This window comes from Etheostoma spectabile, chromosome 6 (genome assembly GCF_008692095.1).
Source record: "Etheostoma spectabile isolate EspeVRDwgs_2016 chromosome 6, UIUC_Espe_1.0, whole genome shotgun sequence".
Lineage (NCBI taxonomy): Eukaryota > Metazoa > Chordata > Actinopteri > Perciformes > Percidae > Etheostoma > Etheostoma spectabile.
In genome coordinates, this window is record NC_045738.1 from 1,019,002 (window position 1) to 1,027,049 (window position 8,048).

An 8,048-nucleotide genomic window follows, 5' to 3' on the forward strand; every position below is an offset into this window, starting at 1 on the left:
AAAAAAAGTAATCACATATTTATTCATAGCTGGAATTCAAAGCAGATAGGCACATCTAAACTCTACAATCCAATTTTCTTGCCATAAAAAAAACATTTTGTCAGAATATTTGAGCCATGCTGCTACAGTTCAGGTGAGCCTCAAGGTTTATCTTGTGTAAAGAAGAGAGCTCAGATTACCACTTTAAAAACACATCAGTTTGAAACACACTTCCTCTAAAATTGCATTTCAACCTTTTGGCCTGCAGACATTTGCGACTCAATTTTACAGCATCTTCCTAGCATGCTGTGGCATTTAAATAACTTATACAAAATTAATTTGTCAGTGGAAATGCACTGTACTTGGGTTAAAGATTTTTTTTGAGAACGGGACTTCAAAGAGGTAAAGCCATCTAAACTTCAGCACAGTCCATTTCCTCTCAAGTGAAAAAAAAAAACACTGAGTTCAAAACATCCATATGAGTTAATGACCCAAATAGGCTGCATTATCGGCACAAGCAGAGAGACAGGAGCTGCCACGGGCTTCAGTGTTAGCCATGTAATGTGCAGGGTCAGCAGCACTCACTGCTGGCTGCCAACAATACAATGAGCTCAATGCCTGCAGCCGCTGCAGTGTTTGGGCCATTCCAACTGCAAAATGATGGATGCCAATGGAGAAACAGGAGCTCCAGGAACCATCCAAGCAACTTCCACATGATTACTTTTCCTTTGTTCAGCTTAATAATTACTAATATATTTAAAAAGGGGGGTGGGTATAGGTTGAAGAGGCCAAAAACAAAAGCATAAAAATGAAATTGCTCGGAATAATTTATCGCCAATTAATGTTAAACTAAATGGTCATTAAAGTCAATAATCCTCAATTTGCCTCTTCGCGAGGGACAGGCAGGCCACTTCTTAGGGTGATTTCTTTTTTAAATCAGAAATATATTTCTAAAATCTAAATAAACACCACTATTGTCATACAAGTCCCTACATTTAAAAAAAAATCTGCCTCAGACCTACAAGTTGCATACACATTTCCATATGAACGCGGGCATATAGGTGGGCCATTCGAGAGAAACTGTACAGTATTAGGTAGTGGATAACCTCCGAACACACCACTACAGGTCTCGGATGTAACCTACACTCACGCTTCCGTTGTACAAATGTTATTTCACACAAGACATTTGTGCTGAGATGACGGGTTTGCAAGTTTTTTTTGTTCCATTGTGTAATCTGATAGGGGACCACAGAAAGACAAACTAAATATGTAACCCATGTAAAAACAAACCAAAGACAATGCAGTAATTCTGGGAAATGAAACCGTCGGAGACTGGCTGTATTAGTTTAGTAACGGTGTTATTTTAAATAAACCACTTAGTTGCAGGGAGTCTGTGACTCAAGCAATTTTGGGGCCGCTGGATGAGATGTCAACATCCTCCACCCACCGTTTAATCTCTTCATCATTCTTTCCAACAAAACATAACCAATGACGTATAAAAACACCAACACTACGTCGTTTTGTGCAGCTGAACCACATATGACAGCATTTTCAACCGAAGCCGTCATATCGCTTGTTTTGGTTTTCTAATTTTTATTTAATAGTATCGCAGAATGGCATCCAACTTTTTCACGTAACAGTCGCCCGCCTGTCCCTCTCCAACAGCCAAACAAACATCTGGCTGTGCAAAGGGACCCTGCGGGTAACACCCAATATGACATTTAATATAACAGTAACATTTGCCAACTATCCAAATAATGGTGTGCGGCAACCCCTTACCCCCACAGCTGCTCTCGACTTCCCAACACCACTGACTCAAATTTCACACTCTGGCTCCTCCTCGTCTTCCTCCCAAAGCACAACGGCTGGAAGGAATTTGTCGGTCTTTGTTTAAAAGGACGAGTGAAAAACACATTCTCACGGGCCTTTGACCTAAAATTAACTTAAATATAAACCATTAATACGAGTTGGTAGCGATTGCGTTGGCAATGAGCTCGATATAACATTAAAGCTTCGAATGGTTGTCAGTTTTTCAAAGTTCCAACTAAACTTTTGGCGAAATGTTTGCGTTACCACTTCACCAGTTTCGTTACTTGGCTAACGTTACTTAGGTTTCCTAACTTAGTTTTAACAAGTAAAATTATAGACATGGCCACAATATAACGAATTTCACGCGCGTATCTCCAGCCCACCTTAAGTGTCTGTTCAGCTTAACGTTAGCTGCAGTACAACTGGCCAAAAGACGAAACTAAGGTCGAGCAAGCATGAGTCACAATAGTGCAATGTGGCCAGCAGCATAAGTGAGCTAGCTAATAGTATCGTTTGTTTAAGTTAGCCAACTAACCTTAGCTATCGTACTCTCACGTTAACTATTCAAACAAGCGAGGGCACATCATCCGCGTTCAACGTTAAAGTTGCTCCCAAATCCCGAATAACGTTTCCTAATACATTGGAAGGCAATAAATCCATCGGACACATCGAGCTTATCGTCAACTACTGTATATGCTGCTCAGCACCCGCCCTGCGCTACAAGAAAGTCAATAAATATTGTCTGTAAAATATGTATGTTTCCATTAGGCGGTGGCTGACATATCCAAATATCTGCTGTGAATGCAGCTGGCTCGCTAGCAGCGGCAGCGGCAACAGCATCCCGGCCGGACCGCACACAACAACCGTCTCTATTCCTGCTGGCATTGAGGGAAAGCCCGGCAGGAAGAGGGATAAACTGAGTGGAGCCGATAGTTTAAATGTTGAAGCCTACCCTTGTCAACAAAGAAAGTCCGTCCACTTGGATCCTGGAGAGTAAAAACCACTAAGAAATGGAAAAGTCGAGGAAATTGTGAAGGCGAGCGTCAACGGGGAGCCCTCGTCCACTCCCTCCGCAGTCAGTCAATAATGACTTGGCCGTAACAGGGACTGGAAAATGTAAGATGGCGGCGTATATATATAGACCGGAGAACACCTCCAGTGGTTACATATCCTGCCGTGCGCTGGAATAAAATAGAAACAAAAATCTGATAAATCTTTAATTCATCCAACTCGTACGCATATCCGTGTATATTTACCCACCATAATAACCACATGTCTTTATTGGGAGTTTGAGTTCCTTTAATAAAGTAGAGCACGTCAAAATCAATGTCTCCAGCACGAGTAGGAATACACAATTGAATGAAGTTCCGGCGGACTACAAAAGGGAAATCCGATTTCCCTTACCAAGTTAATTTCCTATGGTTAGGAGGCAGTGAGAGTTTCAATGCAAAGAGCATCATTCGTTCCTATCACCAGGTGTGCAATTGCCCCAGATAGAACAAACAAACAACAACACAGAATTAAAAACAAGTTAAAATAGTCCACCCAACCATTTATAAGCACAGTAATGAGAAGTGACTTCCAAGGGACAATATTTTGGTTTCATTTGAGCTTCCATACATTTATTTATTTACCAACTCAAAAAGCTAGGTGATGCCAAGAGTCAAATTATGGAAAATAAAATACCAGTTAACACATCACAAACAACAAAAACTCAACAGGGTGATAGATTTGTTTTATTAAACTGGCAGTCAATTAATAGACAGTGGATGTATGTCAAATATCAGTTGTCTCAAGAGCGGGCTTGTTTTGTTTACCATGCTATTGGCCATTCAAACAGTTAGTGTAGCCCATGTGTAAATTCAGCAAGCAATTTATTGGCCATGAGCTACCTTAACAAAACTGTCTGATTAGGCCTCCAGCAGAGTCCCTCAGCAGGTTGGAGCACCTTGTGAGTCAGTGATTGTCAGTGATTCATGGAGAGTTGCTGGTTACTGAAATAGACTCAGCTGCTGTGCTGCTGTTCGATCAAATCTCACATACTAAAGAAACATTTCAAGGAATTGATTCATCACTATTATAGACATAAGTGATCAAACAATGCATGCATCTCTAAAAGTATTATTTCTTCCAAATAAATGTAGAGTTAGATTAACCATTTTTTGACCTAATTAAAAAGCAGATTCAGTCATTAAAACTATTTGTGATCTATGGCCATAGCCAAGGTCCTTCAAGTGAACAGTGTGATCTCCCCTTTATTCTGAGGTCACAGACTTGTGGCTATTACTTTTTAGATGACTTTCTGTTTAATTCAATAATAAGTAACTTAGTGGATAAGACATTTAAATATGCATTACAGGTCTGGTCCCTTAATCTCTGTGTTATAAAAGGTGGACAGCAGGTATTGTCCTACCTTCACACTGTCTCTTAAATTTACAGCTAACAATGACAACTGTCATCTGCCTAGCAGACTATTTCATTAATCATTATTTACAGTATGGAAGTGGAATAGGTTACCAAAAGCCAAACTAAATTTCAAAACAGGGAATGCAGCAGTCCCTGGATATGATATATGGGAATTATCAACACAGCCCGTATACACAGTACGTGACACATCACCTAGAATGAGTCTACCCCGTGTCATTAGATTGAAACATTGCAAAATTACGGGAACTGAGAGTGATTGATTTTTATTTTGAAGGGCTTTCAAACCACGGTGGGAATTACTGCTGTCAGTCAGTTTAATATATAGCCATGATTTGTGAAATCAAATTGCTCAGTTCATGCAGTCACGTGATTTCACAAGAGCATGCTGATGTGACCCAACGGGTACAGGATCATGGCAAAGTGAGTGCCTTCAAGAAAACAAGATGACGTCACACTTTGGGTTACAGATAATTATTATATTCCAAAATACATATCACACATCAGTGGGATGCTAGTGTAATTGTTAAGGGGCCATCTGAGTCTTGTGACTAGAAGTGTGTATTTCAAATATGACTGGATAAATCTAAGATACAGTTTTCTCCTCTCAATAATAACTATTGTCCTTGAGCAAGGCACTTTGTTTCCAACAATTCCAATATACATTTGTAATATAAAACCCTAAAGAAATGTATGTGGGTGCAAAAAAATGGTATTATGAAAACTGCATCTCTGAACAGAGAGAACATGCAGTGTCTGACATAATCATGCTTGTTAGAGGGTAATCCTTCTCTAGATCACAAGTGCGTTCTCATTAAGTGTTCTTGTGAGTTTCTTCATAAAATACATTTCTATCTGTGAAATAGAGCTTACCCAACCTTAACCATTTCTAGAAATATAAAGCTTCTAAAACTATTCTGAAAAATATAGTTGTTTATATTACTGGTTATTATAATTAATATATCAAGATCATTGTTTCCCACCTTATGTATCAGTGCAAAAATCAGAAGAGCATATTTACCCCCCCCCCCCCCCCCCCCCCCCCCAACTTACACCATACATCGAAATGCAGACATCTTTTACTCAAAATGTAAATTTCTCTGTTTTTTAAACCAAACTGTATGTTATTTCTGTCACACAATGCCTGCATTTTTAGTAAAAAACTAAACAAATGAATACATCATGTATGTCCCCATTAAACAGAAACAGTGGGGGATTGACAGTTTTTCAAGAGCTAGTGCAACACTGTGGTTACAGAGTTGGACTTTAGTTATAATAAAGTTTTAGTCATAACCAGATTGTCATCATATATCCCCCTGTGACCACTGGGTGTGGGTTAAGAGGGTTAAAAATCCTTAATCTGTAAAAATCCTACTGAAGCCTAATCTGTGAAGTTGTGCAAGCACACGCAGACGCAAACGTTTCTCACTGACAAGTAGCATTAGTTTTTATGTTTGTGTCTGATGAAACAAGAAAACAGATCCCATTCAAGTAATTTCATTCCTATTGCATGGTCCATTTTATTGGTGTTTACAAGGAATGTATTATATCCACATCACATCTCCAGGCCTATACTGCTTTTTATTGTTTGTTCTTTTACGTGTTACATGCACTTCTGCGTGTAAAATGTAAAAGTGCACCATGCCTGTTTAGACCCATCAATCAGTGCTCCTGTCAAACTGAACGCGGTGATTTTTAGTTTATAATAAGTGAGGGAAGATATGGTAGATTGCAGCTGTGTAGTAGATATAAACAGCAAGGTGGAGTAATAAATACATTTGAAAAGGTCACTTTTTCACCTGTGATCGCATGGCTTCCTCAAAAGTTTTAACATCTTTTTATTTTATGTTAGACATCAAGTGAATGACAGAGGCCTATTAATGTCTTCTATTTGTGTGTATATAGTAATGTATTACTGGAATGTTATGAAGTAAATCATTTTCAGGGTTTGGATTACACTCACCTGTAAGGAAGGAGGTGTGTACACACTAGATTTTCATCTTTTCAGCAGGAGTTAGCTCAAATACATTTACAAGTATGTGATGTTTAACCCAATGCGGGTCACATTCAATCCTCTCAATCCTGGTTTATCACAAGAGACCTCTCAGCTCGTGAGGTTAAACATCCAATTTTGTTTGATCCAGAAGGGATGCTGCCAAAGATTAATCCATAATGCCTGTGAAATGGCCCTTCATCCATCTGTGTTATTTCAGGCTGTGCTGAAATAACACAGACTGCTCTGTTCCCAAACACGTTGTGGCTCTCCAATGACCCAGTGTAGCAGCACTTTAGGGAGCCCACGCAGCACTTGTTCTTCCAGCTGGATTCATGTTGCACCATGGCAGCAGGAGTGGTTCACTGGTCGAGTATTTACACCTGCAATTTATTGATAAATGCAGATTGTTATGGACATCAAAACGGCATATTTCAGAAAAAAAACATACCGTAATTGTAATGACATATGTGTTTGTATGGGAATACAATATGAAGATGTCTTTATTTAGTTTACAATACAATGAGCCATAAGTAATACAAGAAATTGTCAAATGCTAATTTGCGGTGCGGGACATGTTAAGATTGCTTTCTAGATGTATTCTCCATACTGATTGAATTATTGTTATTATTATTGTTATTATTTGCTGTTAATATTTGGCTGCTATCCAACATCTTGCAGCGAGCAGGTCAATTCACTTTGGAAGTAATCAGCTAATAGTATCTGTTCATTGGGGAAAGATGAGGCCTTCGTCTTTGGAAATATGTCCATGGAGCATGTCTGACAACATCATAATAAAACGTTGCCAGGGTTTTAATCTTGACTGAATAAATAGTCCAACCCAGTGTTTTCCAAGTGTCTTACAGTTTTAAAATATAAATGTGCTAAATCAGATTAAAAATTATAATACAGACCAGCACACATAAGCATAAACGCATAGACACACACACACACACACACACACACACACACACACACACACACACACACACACACACACACACACACACACACACACACACACACACACACACACACACACACACACACACACACACACACACACACACACACACAAAATTATCCTGACTTGTGTGCACTCATCCGGCTTACTACATGCTTGTGAGGAAACTGCATGTATGTGTAGGTGCCTTCTGCTCTCACTACACAGAGGAGGAGCCCATGACAACACAAAACCCAGGATAACAGAAATAACACACGCAAACACTTAATAACAGGGAGGTTTTCCTATTCCTGGGGTTTAATATTCACAAGGGAAGCACAGGTCACATTTAAGGTCTATACTTTTTGACTAAAGCCAACTCTGTGTGTTTACATACGCACATAAACGTGTGTGTGTGTGTGTGTGTGTGTGTGTGTGTGTGTGTGTGTGTGCATCTATCACTGTGTGCAATGCTCTTTAATATATGTTTAAGTATACTGTATGTATCTGTGCACTCACATGCCTCTATCTTTGAATGCCTTTCCTTAAACTTCCTATATGGATGTGTATGCTATGTGTAGAAAGAGCAGGAAAGGATAAAGTATTGTGTGAGCCCAGAGTAGGTATTTTTGTACATATACTGTGTTTATGTGTATCCCTGTGTACCTTTATGTAAAGCATAATATACCTTTTATAGAATGTCTTATGTGCAGAGGTAAATGTATTTGGTGTTGAGTATATTGTTAAAGAACAGAGACCGCAGTAGAAATCCCAAAATCCCAAGAGAGTGAAACGCCACACACACGCATACACTAGGCCAGGGCCTGAGGGGTGTGGTTCCTTTCTTTAACTGTGAAAGAAAGGGGCAGGACAGAGCAATAGATAGGGGCAGACAAAACA

At 39.3% G+C, this 8,048-nt stretch overlaps 1 protein-coding gene and 1 long non-coding RNA gene across 4 annotated transcripts in view; both read right to left on the bottom strand.

Moving 5' to 3' along the window:
- Window positions 1-2,931, bottom strand: part of ctnnb1 (catenin (cadherin-associated protein), beta 1) — a 15,681-nt gene extending 12,750 nt beyond the window's left edge. The window contains exon 1 of the mRNA XM_032518884.1: window positions 2,741-2,931. The gene's annotated coding sequence lies outside the window, so the exon portion shown is untranslated. The remainder of the gene's footprint in view (window positions 1-2,740) is intronic.
- Window positions 2,932-5,707: 2,776 nt separating this feature from the next.
- LOC116691658 (uncharacterized) overlaps window positions 5,708-8,048 on the bottom strand; it is a 33,496-nt gene continuing 31,155 nt past the window's right edge. For all 3 annotated transcript variants that reach the window (XR_004332525.1, XR_004332524.1, XR_004332526.1), the window contains one exon: window positions 5,708-6,588. This is a non-coding gene — a long non-coding RNA (uncharacterized LOC116691658). The remainder of the gene's footprint in view (window positions 6,589-8,048) is intronic.